The following is a 25,480-nucleotide window of genomic DNA, read 5'->3' as shown; positions in this document are numbered from 1 at the left end:
TCTTTCGAAAATTTTTATAGGAATTCCTTTGGATATTCCTCCATTTTTTTGAGCAAATCTTCTAGAGATTCCTTTAGATCTTTGGAGACTCATTTTAAAAGTGCTTTGGAATTTCCTTTGAGCATTCTTTCGAGAGTCTCTTATAAAATCCTTTCGAAATTCTTTTAGGAATCCTTAGGAAATTTCATTTGCAGATTCTTTTGGGAATTATTTAGAGAATCCTTTCGAATTTCCTACGAAGTCCTACGAAAACTCCTGTATAATTTTCTATATCATTCTTCAATTATTTTTCGGAAGAATTCTTTTTTTTTCCAAAATTTGTCTAAAAAATCTTTTGGAAAATCCTCCGGAATCCAAGGAAGGTATTTCCAAAAGAACTTGAAGGTTTTTTTTCCAGTGATTCTTTCGACAAATTCTCAAGAAATTACTTTAGTGATAGATACCGAAATTCTTTTGGAAAGCAACAAGATATTCTTTCAAAAATTCAAAGAAGGAATTCTAGGAATTCCTTAAGATTTACCCTAAAGAATTCCTTTAAAAATTCCTATAGAAAAAAGATTCCTTCGAAATTTTCTTAACGATTTTTTAAGGAATTTCTTCTGAAGCTCCTTTGGAAATTTGGTCGGAGTTTCTACGGAAATACCTTCGAAAATTGTATCAGGGAAACCTCCCGAAATTCTCTTAAGAACATTCCTTCGGATTTTTTTTTAAATTGCTTCAGAAATTCCTGTGGAAATTGGTTTAGGAGTTCCTTCCTCCTTCGAACTTTTTTAAGAATACGTTTTAGCAATTATTTCAAGAATTTTTTAAAGAAATTCTTCCCGCAATACCTTTAGCAATCCCTCTAGGAAGATGGAAGAGTTCTTGGAAATCCGTCATCCTTCATCCAGGAATCCCTTCGGACATTCCTCCGTAAATTCAATTGAGACCTTCGAATACTCCTTCAAAAATTTCCTCGGAAATCCCTTCAGAAATTATTGTAGGAATCATTTGGAAATCCTAGGAACTTTTTTCAAATGGGCCTAACTGATTCTGACCTTGATTTTTGAAATGACGATTGCGCTGTTAATTCAAACTATTTTGGTTAACTAATGCACCCAACACAAAGAACAGATTGCGATCTATCTGGTAGTAACGTCAGTTGAACGAAACGTGCTGAATAGAGAGAGCATCAGTCGTTTCAAATTTCAAGGTCAAATACAGTTACGTCTATTTGAAAAAAGTTCCTAGAATTACTTCAAGAATTCTTTCCGAAATTTCATCTGGAAATTCCATTTAAATTTCCTTTAGAAACTCTTCGGATTTTTTTTATAGTATTTCCTGTTTTATTCTTCAAAAAATTTCCGGATAATTTCTTTCAACAAAATTTCTGGAATAATTCCTGTCGGAATTTTGGAAGAAATGTCGTATGATTTTACTAAGATGATTGCCGCAGGATTTCTTGGAGGAAGCTTCCAAGGAATTTCCGGATTGATTTACAAAGGTCTTTCCAGAGGATTTTCCAAAGAAATGTCAAAAGGAATTACTGGCGTAATTTATTGAAGGTATTCTTAAAAGAATTTCTGGAGAATTTCCTAAAACATATCCCGTAGAAATTCCTAAATCAGTTTCTGATTTAGAGCGAATGAGCGAAGTGGTGCGATTCTGTCCGAGAAACTCAATCGCGATGCTCTCCCTACAGATTCGCACGCGAGTTAGCTCGTGCATAAAACCTCGATAATTGAGATTTGAGTATGATTCTACCAATCCTGCTCTTGAGGACTGCTGGAGTACAGTTAAAGCAGCCATTAACTGCTGTAAAAACCGCATTTCTTGACCGATGCTTTCGCAACAAGTTGCATTCCATCCGGATGGATCCCAATTCTCTCTCAGTTGTCCCCGGAATAAGTGACCATTTACAAATTTAAGTCAAAACAGGTCGTGCGATACGTCAAACTTCATGATTTCAAAAAGCAATGATGGGAATGATATTTTTAGAGTTTCTGACCCACTCGGATTCAATCTGGCCACGTCGGTCATAATCCGGGGACCTACGGAATGGCCATTTTCTGAATTGATTCAAAATAGGTCGTGCGACACTTCAAACTTCATGATTTTACAAAGCAATAATGGGAATGATATTTTAGGGTTCCTTGCCCACTCGGATTCAATCCGACTACATCGGTCACAATCCGGGGACCCACGGAATGGCCATTTTCTAAATTGATTCAAAATTGGTCGTGCGACACCTCCATCTTCATGATTTCACAAAACATTGATGGGAATGATATTTTTAGGGTTCCTTGCCCACTCGGATTCAAAATGGCCACATCGGTTACAATCCAGGAACTCGCGGAATGGTCATTTTCTAAATCGATTCAAACTTGGTCGTGTGACACCTCCCACTTCATGATTTCACAAAGCAATGATAGGAATGATAGTTTGAGGGTTCCTTGCCTACTCTAAGCAAATCCTCTCTGAAATAATATTTATTATAAAATAGGCATAACAAATAATATGCAAGCTTATCCAGGTATTCCTTCGACAATTACTCCAGGCATTCCATTAGGAATTCTATCATGGATTCCTTAGGAATCCCTCCATCAACTTCTTCGGCAATGTTGTCAGGAATTCCACCATCAATTTTGCCGGGAATTATTTACCATTATTTACTCCAAGAAATCCTCCACGAACTCCTTTATAAGTTCTGCTGGAAATTATTCAGATAATTCTTTCGTGCTGTTTCTCATCAAAATTACTGAAAAATTGCAACGTGGAATTCCTAAGAATATTCCGTGGAAATTCCGTAGAATGGCCAGTAAACATTCCTGAGACTTTCGCGAAAAATCTTCGAATTTCTTGTGTAAATTCCATAAATTTTTTCGTGAAAGTTTCGAATAATTTTTTGCGAAAATTTCAAAGAACTTCTCCAGGAATTCCACCGAAAATTTATATAGAAATTAAACCGAAAATGAAATCAACAATTCCCAAAGAAATCCTGCAAGAATTCCGGTGGAAACTTCAAGATTTCTACTTGGAGATCCTCCAGAAGTTTCTCCGAAAATTCCTCCTGGAGTTCCTCCGGCAATTCCACCGGCAGTTCCTCATAGAGTTCCTGCAGGATTTCCTCCGAGAATTATTCCGGTAGTTCTATCGGCAGATCCTACGGGGGTTCCTCTGAGAACTCTTCCTGGAATTTCTCCAGAATTTCCTCCGGGAATTCATTCAAGCTTTCTTTGTGGAATTCATTTAGGCTTCTTCATGAATTTATATAGAAATTCCTCCAGAAGCTCCACCGAGAATTTCTCTGGGAGCTCCTCAAAGAATTCTCCTGGAGGTCCTCTAATGATGATGATGGTCCAAGAATCCAGAAATTAGCCAAGATTTTTCCGATAATTCTTCTGGTATTTTCATTGGCAGTTCCTCCAGCGGTTCCTTTCAAAATTCTTCCGGGAGTTTTTTTCAGAAATTCCTCCGGAAGTTCTTTCGAAAAATTCTCCGAGAGTTCTTCCGGGAATTCCACAAGCAATTTATTCGGAAATTCCTCCGGGAGTTCCACCAGTAGCTCTTGCAGGAAATCATTCAGGCTTTTTTAGGGAAATCATTTAAGTCTTCTTTTGAAATTTAGCTGGAAATTCCTTCCAAAGTTCTTCCGATAGATCCCTGGGAGTTCCTTTAGGAATTCTTCTAGGAGTTCCTCCTGAAATTCCTCCGGGAGTTCTTACGGTAGCTCTTCCGGCAGTTCCTACGGGAATTCCTCCGGAAGATCCACCGGCAGTTTCTATGAGCATTCCTCCGGAAGTTTCACCAGCAGTTCCTCCGAGTGTTCCTCTGAGAAGGAACTCCTGGAGTAATTTCCGGAGGAATTTCTGGAGGAATTTCTGGAGAAATTATCAGAGGAATTTTCGAAGGAACTCCCGGTGGAACTTCTGGAGGAATTTCTTGAAGAACTACAGGAAGAATTTCCGGAGGAAACCCTAGAGGAACTCTCATAAGAACTCCTGGATGAACTTCCGTAAGAATTGCAGGAGAAACTCAAAGGACATCCCGGAGGAACTCCCAGAAAATTCTCCGAGGAACTTCTGGAGGATTTTATAGATAAATTCCCAAAGAAAGCCTGAATGAATTCCCGGAGAAGCTACTGGTGGAACTCCCGGAGGAATTTTCAGAGGAACAGCCGATGGAATACCCGGAGTTGAATTTCTAGAGGAACTTCCGAAATCCCATTTCCCGTGAAATTCCTGCCAAATGTCCTCTATGAACTCCCTGTGAAGTTCCTGAAGGGATTCCCGAAGGAACTCTTGGAAAAACTCCTGGAGGAGCTCCCGGAGGAACTCCCACAAGCACTTTCCGAAGAACTCTCACAAGTAAGTCCCGAATCAATTCTTGGAGAAGTTCATGAAGGAATTTCTGGATAAATATCTGAAGGAATTCCCGGAAAAATACCATGAGGAATAATGCAGAAATTCCCAGAAGTCCGGAAAGCATTCTAGGAAAATTCCGCGAAAAAATTCCTGGAGAAGTACCTGAAGGAATTCCCGGGAAAATACCTGGAAGAATTTCCGGAGAAATACTTGGAGGAATTCCTGGAGAAATTTCTGAAGAAATTTTTAGAGGAATTCTTGAAGAATATTCTGATGTAATAGCGAAAAGAATTCCAGAATGAAGTCCTAGAGGATTTCGCTATTGAATTTATGGAGGTATTCCTACTGAAAGTTATCCTGGAGGAATAAAAGGAAGAGTTCCTGGAGGAATGCCCGGAGAAGTTCCTAGAATCCGGAGGATTTCCGTCATAAATTTCTGAAGAAAATTCAAGCGGAATTTTGGGAGGAAATTCCGTAAGTATTCTTGAAGGAACTCTCGAATGTATTCCGGAATTAAATGCCGGAGATTTTTCTGGAAGAATAGCCGAAGAAATGTCTAGAAGGAAAAATTGTAGAAGAAAAGAAATCTTCAAGGAATTTCCTCATGAATTTCCTAAAAAACAAATTTAGTGAGGGGTTTCTAGATAAGGAGAAATTACAATTACATGAGAAGGCTTTTCGAACGATTTTCGGAGGAATTTGTGAATAACTTTCCGGAGGAATTTAGAAGTTCCTAGGGAAGCTTCTAGAAGGATTTTAAGAAGAATTCTTTAGCCCGAAATTTTTCGAGTTGTTTTGAACTGTTATATAATATGGGTCCTGGATACTAAGTTTCGCAGCAACAGTGCGGAGATAGTATTCGCTTTTGACCCGGCAGGATTAAGAAGGCGTGGAGCGCAGTGGTCGAGGTGGGCGGACCAAACGATTTAGCGACTGTAGGGCGCAACCGTAGATGTAATGATTGTGGAAATGTAATCCGCTGGGTGCGTGCACAACAAAAGGTGCAATGAGCTTTTCGTCCAAAAGCATAGCTTCTGATCACGTTGTAGTCTTCGAAGGAAAGTTTGCTGGTAAAATTTCCAAGGATATCGCTGGATTAATTTATCGTCAAAGGATTACTGGTCTCCTTGGGACATATTACTTTTCATATGTAAATTTTCTCATAGTAAATCCTATGGAAAATTATAATTTCCGACGCTAAAATATAGAGCTGAAATTTCGTACTGGCGTTAGGCTTCTAAAAAAATTGGAACATTTTTTTCACGACTAAAGTAGAACTGTAGAGTGTTTCAGAGATGGCGGAAACACTATGAAAAGAACCTTGATGTTGTTGAGTATGACATATCATCGCACCTGTAAGCACGTGCGGGGAAATAAGATTTCCAGTAGATCTTCAGAAGATGCAGAAAAATATTGAGCTACTAAAAAGTAACAAAGCACAAATAAAAAAATACAAAAAAGTGATAAGTAAATAAATATCGCATCAAAATAGCATTGCTTTAAATTGTTTTATATGCTAAGAAGGGTATACTTATCGTACTTACCACGCTGCGTTTCTCGCGCATAACAGCTTTATGAAGAAGCGTGTAAACACACACTCTATGGCAGCATGATACTGCCTTATTGGCCAAATTCACTTTCAAATGGAATTTTCAATGGAACACGGTGATTAACAGCGGAAATTGTGAAACTGTAGAAGAACGACGGCAACTTTTACAAATTACCATCACCAACAACCATCAGTTTCAATCTCTAATGACGCGCTTACTGATTCACTTTGCTTCTCCAACAAATTTTCTGTAATGGTTTTTATGCAGATGTTTGTTCTTTGTTCAAGAATACCCAATTAATGAAAACATTTGCGTTCCGTTTTCATTTTCGATACAACCTTGCGAATGTGTTTATCTTCCTAGATCTTCACGGTGGTGCTTTGAATCAAACAGCAAGAATAATCAAGCACTTCACGCATCGCGGGCATGCAGCACAGCACCTCAATATTTCAAAATGGTATATAAAATCACTTTCAGCAGCTGGTCGTTTTGAGCTTTTGTTATCTTTTTGCCGTTCGTACCAACGATGTTTTCTGTTATGTTTTTTTATCAATTAAGCTTACATACGATGACGCATCTCACTAAGCAAGAAACAATATTCAAGAAAGTAACATATTTTGAGAATTACGTGATCACATTGTAACAAGGCACCGAAATTACATTCCCTAATATTTATTATCACAAGGTTATACAAGGTAGCACTAGGATTCGGCAGTAGACCGTTAAATCTTAATTGACACGCGACGAAGGTCCAATTGAATGGATTTCCCCAGCTACTTAGTATAGCATTACTCCACCCGCAAATTTTTTCACGATCTGTACCGTCCGAAAAGCCGCGAAAAACTAACCGTCCACCGTGAAGAAGGCCCGGCAAACGCGCGATACGGCCTTTGCTCATACAGCGTCGATTAAAAGTGTTGATCAAGCATGTGGATTGAGTGCTGATTGCGTTGAATCATGATATGGAAACTTGGAGAAGACATACAGGTTTTAACACAAGCAAGTAGGGAAAGGGGGGCATTGTGCCCTAGCTGAACAAAGACTCCTTTAATGGATTGTAACGATTTTCATGGTTATGCAACCGAAAAACAATAAAAATTATTATTATTATTTATTCAGACTAAGGCCTAAACAATAATCATGCGACAGTTAAAAAATATAGGGGAAGAGGTGGTAAAATGAACAGTTGGTAATATTTAGATTAAAACACTATATTGGCGTATGTTAACCATGCACAAGCTTTCCTCGAAATAAAATAAGGTACCTGAGCTAATATTTTGGTTTTGAGACCGAACGAATAGCTATAAATATCCAAAATATCAAACGAGGCCGTAAGAATAGAATAATTTTTAACCATTTTTCCGTAAGCTTTAATTCTTAATAAATTCATCATAACATTGTTTCAAACTGCAGTGGCAAATTGGACAACCTTCACAAAGATGTTGCGGGGGTAAATAGTAAAATTTTTGGTTTGCATCGTTAAAAAAAGGGTTATTTATCACATGGCATGTATGCAGGTAATATGACCACTTGTATCAAACTTACACAAATTTATGATAAAAGTTTTGCAATTGTGATGTGGAAGCTCAAGAAACAAACTATTCAAATAACCAAGATAAAACTTTGAATATCTAAATTTATTTTCAAAATAACTGATATTCAGAAACTTTTATTCTTCTTCTTTTATTTTGATAATGATAGCTTTTCAAAAGATATACCATTTTTCAAAAGGCTCTCGTAATCTAAATTGGTTATATTTACAGTGATAGTGTTGAAAAAATGAAAATTAAATGTTTCAAAATGGTTTTAGAAGCGATGTTCATTTTACTACCAGGCAGTGTTCATTTTACTCGCACTACTTTTGTACACACGAAATTTCGATGTATTTTATTTCGGAGAAAAACTATATAAAACAATGTTATTAGCAAAAAGTGCAATAAGAATATGAGTTAAATTGTTGGACTAAGAGGTAAAACTAGCAAATTATCCTCGTTTTAAGATTGAATTCAAAGTCCTAGTCCTTAACGTGTTCATTTTACTACCTGTTCCCCTAGCAAGCTGATGCCATAAAAATGTAGAAGTTCACAATCATATTTAAAATATTTACAATTTAAAAGGTGGTGATAGGGGAACTGTTCCGAACTCCATCTCACTGAAAATATATTCATCTCTTCGCTAAACAAAGAAATACAACGCCAATTCATGAGAAAATCCACATGAGTTTATCTAGTGGACATATTGCCATTTTTGTAATTAGCACATACCTTTGAAGAGTGTTCAATTTGATTGGGAAAAAATATTTAGTTTGATTTAAAAGAAATCCCGTGCCAATCTTTTTTGACACCTTTGTTCAATATAAGCTTAAAAAATTCATATCTCTAATATAACTATCTCTACACTACCATTCCCAATTGTTTTCAGAACAATTTTCTTATTGTATACAAACAAAATTGTGGGAATTATATCAAAATATGATAATGCTGATAATGAGGTAAAATATGCATATCTACAAATATTTTAGAGTTTTTAAATTCTTTAAAAGATGAAAGTGATCCTTACTCAACATATTTTCACAACAACGACCGACACTGTAAATACAAACGCTTTCGCAGGTGCTACAAGCAGTTCACCAAACGCGATGTCTTCGTCGTCGATGGTTGGACGCTCGGTTGGACAACGGCGTAGCTCTTGCAAGACGATCGTTTCCTCTTTCCAAATGGATAAGTTTTGGAAAAGTCTCTGGTCTGGCGGAGCTTTATTGTGTATAGCATAGCGAAACTGGCTGACTTTGCTGAATACGTATTTGTAACAGATTGCAATTCATGTACTCTTCAGGTCAAAATGTGAATGTATTTCTTGTTTCAATTGATGGTACATAGCGTACATAACTTTGACTTTGTTGCTAATTTAAGAACAAATGTAATTCAATTTAACGGCTTGCCGGTCGATTTCAGGCTAGGGACTATCATTACCTTTATATATTTCTGATACATTTTGGGAAAAAACATATTTAAAATGCTTTAGCCACAGATACTCTGGGAAACATTCAATGTTTCTGTACTCATATGTCTGATAATTGATGTTAACTTTTACAAGAAGTAAACAAAACGTGTCTGGACATTGATCTTTCTTGTTGAAAGGTGCTAATTGATTTTCACATTTCCTACAAAAAGGATTGATCTTCTAGCTAGTCGTGCGTTATTGTTTTTTATTCTTAAATTCCGTGAATTTTGATACTGGGATCAGTTCTTCACTTGTCTAGTGGAACCAAGGTAAGATAGACACTTGGCGAAAAGGACGGGGCAAAATAATTTAAAAAAAAAACTCCATTTTCAGAGGGTATCCGTCTCGAAAAAATGATTTTGATTTTTTCATATACAGGGGTTATATAAACAAAAAGGTTGAGATAGGCAAAATTTTGTCAAAATTAAAATCACTCTTCTAGTATTCTGTCCTCTTCCAAAATTGCAGATCGGTTCTCGGGCACCGGAGAAGTTTTGGGTTTTCCGAGGGTATGTTCAAAATGCATTTTTCTTTTTCTTGTCATTTTATGTGACGTTTACTTTCATCATGTTTAAAGTCTTCTCCATAAACTAGAACTAATATGCCGACCAAATATGGCTGTAGATCAAGGATCCATAAAAATACGCAGAGATATGGCCGATTCCGTAAAAAACGGTTCCGAGAACATGACGAAATGTAAACAGATTGAAATAATGCGAATATGGATATCTAACTTCATGGCTTGGATTCCATTGGTCAGCATATTAGTTCTAGTTTCTGGAGAAAGCATAACCCATAATGGAAGCAAACGTCATATTAAATGATAAGCAGAAGAAAAACGAAGACGAAACATTTGGCAGATTTTTTCAACTTAAAACAGAAAGTTTTTGATTATACGCGTATTTCCCGGCACAGTAGAACTTTAATTGATCATGTATAATCTAATTTTGATTCAGTTAATACCAAGGTTAATACTGTTATTAATTGCGATTTAAAAATAACCGATCATGAAACAATAGTAATCAATGTTGATGATAATAAAGGTAATAATAGTAATGTAAATAAATTGAAGTGCTGGAGGAAATATTCGAAACAAGCAGTTTCGAATCTTGTCGAAAGAAACGTGGATTTTCAGACAAATGGCGGATCTTTGAATCACAAATCAGCTGTTCTCACGAATGTCATAAAAACCTGTACCAATCAATTAGTTGAACAAAAGTTTGTATATCAAAATAATTCGAACAGCTGGTACAATTTAGACCTCTTGCGCTGGTTTACAGTTCGGAAAACGTGTCCCGGGATTTGGTCTCCCATGTAATTTAAATAGGAGCGAGATTTGCGTTTCCCGTGACAGGAGCAGAAGTCTACACGAACAAATAATTTCCTGAAGTGTAAACCCAATCGCGGGAAAAGTGTACGGTTAAAAATCTCATGTGTAGAGATGCAAATCCCGCGGGGATACAATTCCGTTTGAATTGATTCCGCACGGGAAATGTGTAATCTATGACGGAAATTTATTATAAGAAGAATTTAGTGAAGTGGATAGTGATAAGTGAGAAATGTGAGAAGTGTGAAGAGAAAACTAAGGAATGATAAGCGAGAAATGAAAAAATGAGTAAGTAAGCAATGAGCATTGAGTAGTGAGAATAAGAAGTAAGAAGTGTAAAATTAGAAGTGAGAGTTGAGTAGTGAGAAATTAGTAGTGAGAATGAGGCGCGAGATGTGAAGAGTATGAAGTGAGTTATGAATAGTGAGAAAAGAAAAGTGAGAATTGAGAAGTGAAGAATGATAAGTGTAACTGCCGGTTGCTCAGCGGGGAGCCTTCCTGAAACTCCCTGACTACAATACACCTCAGGGTCGGCATGCTTAACGGGAAGGATTCGAGATACAAGGAATGACCGCACGGAAGCACAGAAAAACTCACATTCTTTGGTTTCGATCGCTACATTTATTCGGACTTTTCCGACACTCTTCCATACTGTCCCACTTTCTTAGCCTACGCTAACCTGACTTCGTCTATTCGGTGGAGGTCCCATCCTTCGCTTCTTTCCCGCCAATCAGCGGCTGGCTTTCCTCCACGCTACGGCTTGGTGTGACTACGGTGCAATAAGAAAGGAGCTTTCTTCCCTCCAATTAGCGGTTGACACTTCTTCCCGTAATGACTTGTGATGGGATGCAATGGCGTCCTCTGCTGTCTCTGGAGCCGCTCCGAGTATGTTGACGGACTCGGTCGCGGGCCTGTATCTCCGGAACTGTCCCCAATGGAAAGGGGGGGGGGGGTCATCAACTTGGCTTTGTACCACCGAATGGCGGCGCACTCTACAGTTCCGGAATTTACTATTTCGTTCGGTAGATTAAGGAAGACGATCCTCTACCTTTCGCCATCACCGTTTTAATTTTTTTTTTTCATCTTTTTTCTTTTTCAAGAAACGATAATCATGGCGTCCTCTTTGCTACCAAGCTGAAGTCGGGAGTGAACTCTGGTGGTGGGGTTTTAAACCCTTCAGGTGGCGTTGGCTGCGTACTGCACAGTGGGGGGAGAAAACACCATAATACGGAGAAAACTGGACTACATATGCGGACACTACTTGTTCTGTTAAACATTTCACGACTTAAAGTTCACAAAGTATCAAAAACACTCAACACTGAACTACGAACACTTACACTCTCCCCCAGTTCGGGTAAAAATATTTTCGAAGTAAATATTTTTCCGCAGACTACACCAGATTTCCCCGGTTACACGTACCTCTGAACCAAACACAACACGAATCACTTATCACCAGTACAAAATCACTTCATCTAACGGTAGTTCACAAAACATTTGACTTGAAACGTACTAGATTTTATTATTCAAAAGCATGAATGATGTATTGGATGGATCAGTAAGTACAGTTGAAGAGTATCGGGGTCATAGGTTTTCATCGTTGTTGCCAACTCCACACAATTTAGAGAATTTCTCTTTACTGACCTTCATCGCATTTGCTCTGGTCTCCAGCGATCAAATACACAAACATAACGCTTGGTAACCTCTAATATAACTTACTATGTTTATAAACGATTGTTAAAAAAGTTCTTTTGAAATTAATATTTACAATACTATTCTACACGATATTATAATATAATATATACAAATATTTACATTTTTTTTTTATTATTGATGCAAAGTCACACTATAGTACGGTAAAATTCTGAATTGAAATGTTTCAGCGATTTGTGATCGATCTACTACTTCCATTTTCGAATTCGCATCGAACACTGTTTCTTGGTGTGTGTATTGTATTGACTGAAAACTGTCAAACAATTTATCATTGTGAAACTCTTGGAATGATGTGGTAATGAGCATGAGGTAAGTACGATGAATTTTTATTTGAGAAAAATGTCTATGCCGGCCAGTGAATAATCGACGCAGGTTGAGGCCAATATCAACCCGGTGAAATGGATTCTTCACTAGAGAAGTATTACTTCTCAAATAGAAATCCATCATTATTTAATTTTGTTATTGCGGTAGGGTTAGGTTCTTAGATTCATCAATTTGGTAATAAATTCAAGAATATCGTTTACTATTTTTCTTTGGTATGGTGTTCCCTAGCTTTCAGTACTACTATCTCAATATTTTAATCGCTAATATTAACTAATTTACATACAGAAAGAAAAAATATAAAAAACAATAAAAAATACTAAACATGCACAAAACTAACTAAATTATTGAAATGGCCATCATGCAAAATATATACAAAATTTACACGAAAATTTTCTCGATTGGTTGGATTAACGAAAATTTGGTTTATGAGAGTTTTCCTAGACAAAGCTATTAACAGGAAATACTCTACCACTGAATCTTCTCCAACACTTTTCAAGCACTTGTTTATGCTTTTATATATTTTAGGTACTACGACCTTTTATCCACAGCGTCTCCATTCAGCTTTGATGTCACCTGATAAAATGATTTTTATTATCGAGTGAGCTGCCGTAACGGGATCTGGTATGCATTTTCTGACTCACCCCTCACAATGGGACGAAGTGAGCAGATCGATTGTTTGGGCCCATCCAACACAAATTAAAACTTCCTAGGATAATCTCTACAAACGCTGCCTCCGCAGCATGGATACTAAGCATAAGGTAAGTCAAGTCTCCGAAGAGCTTTTAGTACGAAGACTGAGTGGAATAGTGTCTCTAGAAGAACTATTTACAGAGATAACTATCCATATCAGTTGTACAACTCCTTCGCTTTACACTTGCTTCCTTTAATACTTTTCTCACTTTCAGGAATATTGGCTGTTTTATAAACATACCTTCCCGCGATTGGGTGGTACAGCATGGTACAACACTCAAATGGTCTCACAATTGGTGAGTGAACATTGCAACAATCAGTTGCTCCTATTACTACTCTCTAGGCTACTTGATTCACGAATTCGGTTTTCATCTCATTCATCTCTAGTTTCATACTGGATTTTCTGAGAAAAAAGAATTTTTAACTTCTCAAATCATCGTATGTAATCCACTATTGATGTATGTGAGAAACATCGTGATCTAGAACCTCCTATATATGCTTCAAAGCATGTCTCCTCTTTTACTCTCAACAGAGTCTGAAAATTATCAGGCCGTAGAGATGGAACTCATATTCCAACTCTAGGACAGTTACCAAACAAAAAACAAAGCCTTACCTATTCAACATTGAATTTAGGCTGGGAGGAACATTGCGGAAAATTCTAGGAATTCTTACTTAAAAGAATTAGATTTTCTTAATGGTTCACTAATAAAATTGATCTCCAACATTCAAACCTACGTTTGTATGTGGAATTCAAACCTTCTCTCCTCTTCACCAATGTTTGGAGAGTTTCTCCAACTAAACATTCTTTATCCTTCACCATCTAACTCTGGTTTTCTCTAGTATATGGTATTGTTTTGATTGACGAATAATTTCATACACTTTCCTGTTTTATTTCAGCTTTTGTTTCAGAAACATTCTCGGTTGCTAATCACCAGTTCAAACGATATTGTTCAACGAAATTTTCAGCGAAATTTGTATTTAAAAAGAAATACTACTGGAATAATACAATACAAATACGTAAATTGAAAAACTAGCAATTAAAAATATCAATAGTTGTGTTTACAGAAACCGTTCAAAAATAAAAATTTATCGTCTTTTTTTTGTCTTCTCATTTCACATTTCCGAAATCACATCACACACATTAAAATTGATTAATATAAATTAAAAATTACTAAGTTTGACTAGATTTAAATGTCTTTTTGAACAATCGTTTTTTTATAATGTGTTTGAATAATAGAACCTTTCCATTGCAAATGAAATAATTTTACCAACTGTGTTAGAAGAGGGAGTAAGTCCTTTTGTGGTAAATAGAATGTGAGCGTCTGGAAGTTTTATCAGAGACTTCCGTCGAAACCAGTTCTTTCCAGTGCGATCTTCCAAACTGCCCTTCTCAAAACTGCCGGTAAGACTAATTTTAAGTTGGGTGCCAAAGTGTAACTTCCGGTTGCTCAGCGGGGAGCCTTCCTGAAACCCCCTGACTACAATACACCTCAGGGTCGGCATGCTTAACGGGAAGGATTCGAGATACAAGGAATGACCGCACGGAAGCACAGAAAAACTCACATTCTTTGGTTTCGATCGCTACATTTATTCGGACTTTTCCGACACTCTTCCATACTGTTCCACTTTCTTAGCCTACGCTAACCTGATTTCGTCTATTCGGTGGTGGTCCCATCCTTTCGCTTTTCGGCTTTCCTCCACGCTACGGCTTGGTGTGACTACGGTGCAATAAGAAAGGAGCTTTCTTCCCTCCAATTAGCGGTTGACACTTCTTCCCGTAATGACTTGGTGATGGGATGCAATGGCGTCCTCTGCTGTCTCTGGAGCCTCTCCGAGTATGTTGACGGACTCGGTCGCGGGCCTGTATCTCCGGAACTGTCCCCAATGGAAAGAGGGGGGGGGTTCATCAACTTGGCTTTGTACCACCGAATGGCGGCGCACTCTACAGTTCCGGAATTTACTATTTCGTTCGGTAGATTAAGGAAGACGATCCTCTACCTTTCGCCATCACCGTTTTACTTTTTTTTCCATCTTTTTTTTTTTCAAGAAACGATAATCATGGCGTCCTCTTTGCTACCAAGCTGAAGTCGGGAGTGAACTCTGGTGGTGGGGTTTTAAACCCTTCAGGTGGCGTTGGCTGCGTACTGCACAGTGGGGGGACAAAACACCATAATACGGAGAAAACTGGACTACATATGCGGACACTACTTGTTCTGTTAAACATTTCACTACTTAAAGTTCACAAAGTATCAAAAACACTCAACACTGAACTACGAACACTTACATAAGTGAAAAAATGAGCTGTGGGAAGTGAAATGAAAAGTGAGAGGTGGGAATTGAGAATGAGAAGTAAGAAGAGTAAAGTGAGAAATGAGTACTAAGAAGTGAGAAGTGAAAAGTAAGGAGTGATAATTGAGAAATAGTGCATAGTGAGAGTCGCTCTAACTTATTCTCACTCACCCGCTCTAACTTATTCTCACTCACACGCTCTAACTCATTCTCACTCACTCGCTCTAACTCATTCTCACTCACTCGCTCTAACTCATTCTCACTCACTTTTTCTAACTCATTCTCACTCACTCGCTCTAACTCATTCTCACTCACTTTCTCTCATTATCACTTACTCACGAATTCTCACTCACTCACTTTCACTCAATCGCTCGTTCACTCACTCACTCACTTTGACTTACTCACCCACTCTCACTTATTCATTTTCACTGACTCGCTCACTCATTTCCTCTTTCTCTCCCACCCAATCGCCCTATCTCACTCATTCTCTCTCTTTCTCTCGCTATATCTCCCTCTTCTCGTTATCTTTCCAACTCTTGTATAAAGAAATCCGAACCAAAACCCCGAAATGTAAACTCAAGCACGGGCGAGGATACGCAGATACGAAGCAAAATCCTGAAGTGTAAACCCAATCACGGAAAATGTTTTGACAGTGGAGACTTATCGGCGGAAAATTTTCCCTGACAAAACCCGGAGCAAAATCCCGTAACAAATCCCGAGGACACGTTTTCCGAACTGTAAACCAGCCTTTACACGTAAAAGGAATAAGTTGTACAGAAAATTTTGTAGACATAACAGTGATTATCGTTGGAATAGGTACCAGGTTGCGCGTAATAAATATTCGCAACGTTTGAAACGTACGCGATGCGAATCTATTCAGAGGAAAATTGATCAACATCAAAACAACAGCAAAGGGTCATGGAAAATATTGAAATCACTTTTGAAACCTATTTGAAGACAACCTACCGCTAGAAATTGGAGATAGGTTTTGCTACTTGGCTGTATTTGTGACAAAATGTCTACAATCTGTGTGATATTCTCAATTTATGAAGTGGTTTTCTTCTTCTTCTAATTGGCATTACATCCCCACACTGGGACAGAGCCGCCTCGCAGCTTAGTGTTCATTAAGCACTTCCACAGTTATTAACTGCAAGGATTCTAAGCCAAGTTACCATTTTTGCATTCGTATATCATGAGGCTACCACGATGATACTTTTATGCCCAAGAATATCGAGACAATTTCCAATCCGAAAATTGCCTAGACCGGCACCGGAAATCGAGCCAAGCCACCCTCAGCATGGTCTTGCTTGGAAGCCGCGCAGCTTACCGCTAGACCAAGATGAATACACCTGTAGGTGTTCCAATCTGCCAAATTCACGATTCAGCCATCTTGGATTTTAGTATGGGAGAGCCATCCGGTTTGTTTATGTTTTGCACCGAAAATGATTTTTTCACCCCCACCTTCTTCTCGTCCATAAATTGAGCACATTGAAACACCTAGCTGTGTATTCATCTTGCGCTAGACTAAGGAGGGCCCCTAAGTAGTAAGGGCTCACAAGTAGTAAATAATTTAAATTTATTTATTGGACGTAATTTTAGATATTTTGAGTACCAGAGAGGTCTACTTAAACGTCGAATAAATCAAGGGTGTAGAAACTATGGTAGGGTGTTGTGTATTTAATAACTATTTTTGTATATTCTCTGTGTATGCTGTATGTGTATACTAAGGTGGCTCAAAAAACACTTTTTCAATTTTTTTGATGAGCCGCCCTCTTATTCAGTTCTATTTGGACAAAATTTTAGCCAAATCGGTCAACGTTTGGGCGGTGCCAAACTCGTTAGAAATTTATATAGCAAAATGTATGAAGAAGCATCAAAAACAGTGATTTGCTATTGGACGGCACAATTTACGATGAAGAACTATGATACTCATTCAGTTCTTGTAGAATTAAATACAGAATGTTATGCTGAAAACCGCGAGAAGATTCGAGTTTATTAGGCAAAGATATTAGCATTTTACTGGAGTGTTGTAGGGGTGAATTTATTTCTTTTCAAAGGTAAAAGAAACGAAATTTGCTCAAACCGCACTTCAGAGAAATGCTAATAACTAAGCCGGGCAAACTCTAATCTTCTCGCGGTTTTCTGCATAACAGTCTGTATTAAATTCTTCATAATCTGAATGAGTATCATAGTTCTTCTTCGTAAGTTGTGCCGTCCAACTGCAATTTACAGTTTTTGGATGTTTCTGCATACATTTTTGCATATAAACTTCCAACGAGTTTAGCACCACCCAAACATTTACCGATTTGGCTGAAATTTTGTCCAGAGCATCAGGGCATCAAATAGAACCGAATAAGAGGGCGGCCCATCAAAAAAATTGGAAAAAGTTTTTCCCATACTAATTTGAGCCACCCTAGTGTATACGTTGTACGAACATTTTTTTAACACAGTAGGGGAAAGTGGGGAGACTTGATCCCCGGGGAGACTTGATCACTCCCTGTTTTATCGAGAACTAAAGTAATTTTGTTCTAGCGTATTTTTAGTATATAGATCCTCTAGACAAATGACCTTTATGTGGTGAGTTATTATTTGGATTGACAACCTTATTTATTCTGCAGGGCGGTTTGTATGTTTTGACCTTCCTAAAGATTTTTTTTATTGGCCACGCTAAATTCGAATAACTATTCATAACAATGCCCAAATATTGGTGTTGAACTTAAATCTGTAGTTTAAAAAACACCTTAGCTTTTATGCTTTTTTTTTTATTCTTTATATAAAAAAATGCCCAAATGCTTTCGTTTTTTTCACAGCAGAAAGCCATAAATATGTTTAATAATCTGTAATGATGAAAATGTCAACATTTCATCAAAGTTTTAGGATATTTGGATTTGAAATTATTGCTTCAATATGGGGACACTTGATCCCCCATTAGTCACCCACACAAAAATTTCAAAAAATTTCAAGAAAAAAAATTCAAAAAAATCTAATTCTGTATTTTTTGTAGATTTGACAGATTTGATGAAGGGTTGGGAAGAAAAATTATTTATTGAATACATATCATAGAAAGGAGATCAAGTCTCCCCAAATTTTAAAGTTGCATGTGCTGTCGAATTGAGTAACAAAAATCGTTCATGTATACGCACAGCAATTCAAAAATTCCGCGTATTTTTAAGGAAAAATATTTAAAAAATCTGAAAGCACCTTTATAATTTTATTAAAGCAAGCTTGCTGTGATACATCAAAATCAAATCAAAAAAGGGGTTCAAGTCTCTCCTACATTTAAATCGACCACAAATCAACACTTTCTGATTATGTGAAGATAAAAAAATTAAAGAATTTATCAGATATTCGATTAGATGCTTATAGTCAGTAAAACTTATAGTCAGTACTTATCGATTGAAATCCTTTTCGCACGCGACGATATCTATATGAGCAAATTGAACCTTTTGCCCGTGAAGAAAGATCAATGTCTATGCCTTGATGGTGTTGGTTTGCGTGGGAGTGCTATAAGATTCGTCAAATCGACGTTGGAAACATTGTTAACAAAAGCAGATAAAGTCGTTTTGAAATTTGGTATTGAACCCTTTTTAACTGAAGGCATATCGATCCTTCGATACTTCGGGACTGATTTGCGATTTGAGCTTCTTCTTCTTCTTCTTCTTATTGGCATTACATCCCCACACTGGGACAGAGCCGCCTTGCAGCTTAGTGTTCATTAAGCCATGGTTTCCCAAACTGTGGGTCCCGACCCCCAGGGGGGTCGCGAGTGGATTGTTGGTGGGTCGCGCAGAACAAATATTAATTGCAACTCGAATGCCGAACCTTTTGATCGTTTTTTTCAGGAACATTATTTCAAGTTCAAACCGCATTTTATTTTAAATATCCATCACCACGCTATTTTATTTAAACATTTATGCCTAAAAGACATGACATTCTGATTTAATTAATGCTTAATATTACTTGGTAAATGCATTTTTTCATGGGTGGGTCGCGAGACATATAGAATTTTGCTAGGTGGGTCGCATACCCAAAGGTTTGGGAAGCTCTGCATTAAGCACTTCCACAGTTATTAACTGCGAGGTTTCTAAGCCAGATTACCATTTTTGCATTCGTATATCATGAGGCTAACACGATGATACTTTTATGCCCAGGGAAGTTGAGACAATTTCCAATCCGAAAATTGCCTAGACCGGCACCGGGAATCGAACCCAGCCACCCTCAGCATGGTCTTGCTTTGTAGCCGCGCGTCTGACCGCACGGCTAAGGAGGACCCCGATTTGAGCTTATTTTTGTAAATTAACATTGGAAAGCGAATTCCTACAAAAGCAGACATTCTCTAGTAAAACCACGGTATGTATCCAACATTCCAGTCTTAGATAAGGGAATTAGTTTAAAGAAATACACTTGCATTCTACGGAATTCATAAAATAATGTTTGTTTACAAATTTGTACATATAGACCTCTTCATGTCAAATGTTCAGCTAAATCGGATGAAATTTCGAGGTGGCTCAAGTCGATTTAGTGTTTTTGGGCTCTTTTTAATTTTGAAAAAAAAAATCTAACTAGAAATATAAACGTCGAATGCTATCCCAACAACCTCTATACGCAAGCTTTTGGTGTGCTCTACAAGTTATGTAAACATTGCGATGCATTCCATTCATGTTTTGATCATGTTAAAGTGATTTTCGAGCTTTAAAGTGCATAATATCATTGTTTCCCGTAACAGTCGTTGTTCTACCAAATTCTTGAATTTATTACAAATCATTGCTTATTTATAGAGCTTGCTGACGTTTACTCACCCTTCTCTTTCAATCGCAAGGGGAGGATAGGATTTGTTTTCATCGGGAAACGCTTCGGAAGCGTTTCCCGATGAAAACAAATCCTATCCACTCTGTGCGCGTGCAAGAGAAAGATGATTAAACGTCAGCAAGCTCTATTATATAGAGCTTGCTGACGTTTGATCATCTTTCTCTTGTCCGCGCACAGAATGGATAGGATTTGTTTTCATCGGGAAACGCTTCGGAAGCGTTTCCCGATGAAAACAAATCCTATCCCCTCCGTGCGCGTGCAAGAGAAAGATGATTAACGTCAGCAAGCCTTATTATCATTCTTTTTGCCTTTCTCGTACAACAAAGTTGTACATAAGAATTGTGATTCTGGGCAGACCATAAGAATTAAGATAGCATAAGCAATTGTGATTCTGGGCAGACCGGTAGAATCTTTGATACTTTTTAAAAACATGTTTGTATTCCACTACTACTAGTTGTGTCACCACGGCAAAATCAAATGGGATTATTGGCTTCCATATTCCTGCGCTTTTGCACGTAAAAATTTTCTGCGAGTGCCTAATGTCGCTGATGGTAGCGACTACAGTGACTATAATAACAGTGTCGTCAAGTGTCAGAATTGGAACAGAATCGTCTGTCAGTTCCATACAAATGCGCGTTCCAAACGAGCAGGAGACCTGTCAAACGTGGCACATGACGTTACTCTTCTTGTAGGACTCTAGTAGCGACATTAGGCACTCGCAGAAAATTTTTACCCTACCCTACCGTTTGCAATCACCATGTGCACGTAAGCTCAAGCGTTTTTCTTTTCTGCTTTATTCACCACTCAACTAACTACTGCATACATTCAGGCGCTGATTGAGTCTAATCGACATATAGCAGTGCAGCGAGTTCTTTTGCGTTTGCTAGTCGTGCATGCAGTGAGCTTCTACATTTTTCGTTCCATACTGTTGCATAAGTAGGGTAAAGTGCCCAATAGTGGACCCCCAACCAATAGTGGACCCTCCAGACATTTTTCATTTTTACAGCACAATGGAAACATTTTGCTATGAAATTCCATCGGGAGAACCTACCTTACAGTCCTATGATTTGATTACATGCATTGAAAATGCTAAGGAAAGTAAAATTAGTTGATTTTTTACAATTTTATAAAAAATAAACACGAGAGTGTCCATTACAGGAATATTTTGGGGGGTCCATAATAGGGAAGAAGAACGTCCCGAAACGAAACATGAAAATCAAATGAAGTGTCGACTATAGGGAACCAAATTTCCTATTATAAACCCCCAGGGGGTCTACTATAGGGCAAATTTAGTCCGACTTTACAATGTTAATTTTAAAGAATAACGTCGAGTATTTGAGCGTTTTATGTATGAATCGTAATGCAGAGCTTGATATTAGATATCACGCAAAATTAATTTTTTGCAAATTTCCACTCGTTATGCCAGGAAGAGCAAAATTTCGCTACTAGGGGGTCCACTATTGGGCATTATACCCTATAACCGATGTACAATCTGACTACTCGAAAAAATATGAACAATTCATCGAATCGGTAAAATTATTCATGGAATGATAATTATTCAAGTAACAGCACTTTTATGATTATATGATACAGAAGAAAAATTAAGAAAAATTTAAGAATAATGTCAATTGTAGAGGCTGTCATCGAAATTAATCATGGTATACTTGGTGTATGATTTACTACTATACCATCAATGATCCAAACGATTGTTGTTCGATATTATTCTATGTGTGTAATTTTTGCACTATTTGGTAGAATCTTTCCTTTCCGGAAATAATTGAACCTGTATTTTTGCCTTTCTCGTACTACAAAATACTAGCAAAAACCTATTAGTTCACACCAACATTTTATAGAAGGTATGTAGGACCATGGACCATAACCTACATACAGAGCCATAGCGTGGCATGCCGGCGCCCTTGGCGAAACTTTATTGGGCGTCCCTTACTATTTTGCATAAGTTCAAAACAAAGAGCGTGTTAAATAAAGGAGATTTAAAATCAATTAATTGCGTGTGTTAAAATTTGCTTTATGAATTCCTTAAGCTTCTATTATCTTCATATGTTCCATTATTTAGGTAGGCAGTAAGGATTACCAAAAACCTTAAAATTCTTAGAAATCCATTGAAATTTTCACGAATTTTTGAATTCCATAAACCTATCCTATTAAAAATAACTTGAATTAGTAGTGCGCGGATTCTCGACAAAAAACTTCTTTGATGTGAATTCACGCACTAGTGGCCAATAAAATGAGTACTGGTCGGTGCTTGGAGCTCTATCGGTCCTAGAAGAGTATAAAACCCGACTTTGGAGTGGGTTAAATGACTTTCAGAGAAACTCCATATTGATTTAGAAAAATCCAACTCTAAAGTGGCTAGGTCGGTGGTTTCAAGAAATTACAGAACTTTTAATAAAATTCAACTCTGTAGTGAAATCGTAGATGGTCGGAATAATGCTCATCGAATATTCAACATCATCGTTTTGTCTTTTCTCCATTGTATGAGACAAGTTTCTGATTTAATGGAACCGGAAAAATCACTGGATATCATGAAGGCATTTGACCATCATTTTCGGACCTCATATAGTTTGTATAGTTTGTCTGCGTAAAATGAGTAAATTTATCTCCAATTCAAACAAACTTCTCCGTTTTGGCTGAAATACCGAACACTGTTGTTTTACCGCTCTAAAACTAATGTTCCAGTGGTTTTCTGCACTGAGGATCAAGATTACAAACGAAATAAAGATCTTCTGGAGAAATTTACACGAATAAAGCCAAAATGGCCATATAAAGGCGAGGGTTCGGAATATGAGTCATTTTCGGAATTTAAGGTCACTCCTGACGGAATCCAAGTTCCAAAGTGCTCGCGTTTTCGGGGGCACATCACTCGATTCAGAGGCGGCGCACAACTGTCATTTTTGTTGATTTAGCTTTGCTGCGTCGCAGCATGCGTGAAATAATAAAAATGACAGTTGTGCGTTGCTTCCGTATCGAGTGGTGTGCCCCCGAAAACGCGAGCACTTTTAATCTTGGATTCCGTCAGGAGTGACCTTAAGTCAAAACGGTATAAATTTTTTACAGTCTACTGTGTTTCGCCTTTAGCGTATTGAAAAGTCCTCTTTTAGGATTTCCTCCCTAGAAGTCTGTTCCATGCTCCTTGTCATCTGCATTTCCTGTTCTTAAGGACACTCCTCACGGAATCCAAGTTTCAAAGTGCTCGCGTTTTCAGAGGCACACCACTCGATACGGAGGCGGCACACAACTGTCATTTTTGTTGATTTAGCTTTGCTGCATCGCAGCATGCGTGAAATTATAAAAATGACAGTTGTGCGTTGCTTCCATATCGAGTGGTGTGCCTCCGAAAACGCAAGGAACTTTGAAACTTGGATTCCGTGAGGAGTGACCTTAACATTTGTATCTTACGTCCTTATCTGTCAAATAAATGATGAAAAAGACAATGAAGATGATGGTACAAATCTCCCAAAATGGGGGAAACGTGTCCCCTGAGCTGACCTTCTGATACCAGTATCAGTTATTAACAGAAAAGAACCCGGATGCTAGTCAAACGGTTGATTACGGAATCGTTGATTACCGAGGACATCAACTAATCGCGAAATCCTTGATTTCGACGCCCTTGGCGGGGGGCAACCTGGCCAACCACACGCTACGGCGCTGCCTACATACCAATTTACTTAGCTCAACAAACCGAGCAAATGATGCGCAGTCGTATAGACGCGCACTTTGTTTTTTTTTATGAAAATGAAAAAAAAGAAAGATTTTTTGGTTCATATGAATCAAATTGCAGAATCTCATAATGCAGTACTAGTACTTATGAGTACTATAAGTACTACCAGAGCCTGGACAGAAAAAAAGTAATGCACCTAAAAATAGGTTTCAAGTACCCAATGTTAACCTTTTGTCTGTGCTCTGGGGTCAATATGACCCCATGGTAAAACTCGCCGAGATCTGTGCCCTAGGTGCAAATTCGCTTGAAAAATCTTGAAAATATGCGCTACAGTGTACTTTTTCAAAAAACTTACGTTGTCAGTGCTCTGGGGTGATATTGACCCCAAATTGAAATTGCTATAACTTTTATATTGTTCGGCCAATTTCGGATTTCTGTGGCTGTTTCGAAAGATCATTTAATCATCTTTCAGGTCGTAACCAGAGATTGACTATTGGTGGGCAGGTACATCGCGGGGAGGGGTTTTTGTGAAAAGGGTACAAAAACAGTGATTTTGCATGCTTATTTTACTTATATCTGAAAATCATACCCATTTTGAGCTGCACCGTTTCAAAAAGGTTATGCAGGAAGGCGTGTGCTTTGACATAAGGCATTGATTAGTTCAGAGCTTGACCGCTAGGTGGTGGTATATTTGAATTTATTAGTTTAGACTACTCAAGATATTCCGTTATATGGAATTTTCCTCATTGTAAATATTCTTATCGCACTAATTTGAAATTTGTAAAGATAACGTCTTTAACAAAGTTCGTCTGGTAGGAATGGACTGTTATGTAACGGAAAAAATAATTAGGAAATTTACAAATAGATGGCGCTAGTGCACTTGCAATATTCTTGCATGATTGAAATATTGCTTTAACTTGAGATCTCTCATACCTACACCAAAGTTATATTCGGCAACATTGTTCAGGATTTCCAAGACTACAAAGCGTTACTCAATTTAATGAGCACTTCTTCCAAGATGCAGCGCTAGTGAGCTGTTATATTTGAGTATATTGTTCCATGTGAGATCTGATGTATTTTGGTTCGTAGCATTTTTGGCAAACATGAATGCTGTGGTAGAGTTCATCAAAAGTTTTCTTTGAATTCAACCTGCTGCAGTAATGCTGCAAATAATAAAATGCATTCACAGAATATGTTTGAGGTCATCCAAGTCAATCCTGCAATTAAGGCCTTTCTCCATTATAACAAATTGTTAATTTGTGCGATAAGAATATTTACAATGCAGAAAATTCTATATATCGGAATATCTTGAGTAGTCTAAAATAATAAATTCAAATATACCACCACCTAGCGGCCAAGTTCTATACTAATCAATACCTCATGCCAAAGCACACGCCTTCCTGCATAACCTTTTTTAAAAGGTACAGTTCAACATAAGTAGGATTTTCAGATATAAGTAAAACCAGCATGAAAAATCACCGTTTTTGTACCCTTTTCCACAGTAACCCCTCCCCGCGATGTACCTGCCCACCAATAGTCAATCTTTGGTTACGACCTGCAAGATGATTAAATTATCTTTCGAAACAGCCACAGAAATCCGAAATTGGCCGAACAATATAAAAGTTATAGCAATTTCAATGTATGGTCAATTTGACCCCAGAGCTCAGCCACGTAAGTTTTTTTGAGCACAGACAGAAGTTTAAGTAAAAGGTTGAAATTTTTAACTTACTCTGCTGCCCATGATTTCATAGTTTAC

General features: G+C 37.7%; 1 protein-coding gene and 1 long non-coding RNA gene across 5 annotated transcripts in view; one reads left to right on the top strand and one right to left on the bottom strand.

The window, feature by feature from the left end:
- Positions 1 to 25,480, bottom strand: part of LOC134213315 (protein phosphatase PHLPP-like protein) — a 54,688-nt gene that overhangs the window by 6,313 nt on the left and 22,895 nt on the right. The window lies entirely within an intron of this gene.
- On the top strand, positions 12,215 to 14,035 carry LOC134217564 (uncharacterized). The gene is made up of 4 exons (XR_009981093.1): positions 12,215 to 12,242; positions 12,783 to 13,015; positions 13,163 to 13,243; positions 13,845 to 14,035. It is a non-coding gene; the product is annotated as an uncharacterized LOC134217564 (long non-coding RNA).

The sequence above is a fragment of the Armigeres subalbatus genome, chromosome 2, assembly GCF_024139115.2.
Source record: "Armigeres subalbatus isolate Guangzhou_Male chromosome 2, GZ_Asu_2, whole genome shotgun sequence".
Lineage (NCBI taxonomy): Eukaryota > Metazoa > Arthropoda > Insecta > Diptera > Culicidae > Armigeres > Armigeres subalbatus.
The sequence above is the reverse complement of the archived record's forward strand: the minus strand, read 5'-3'. Positions and strand labels throughout refer to the sequence as shown.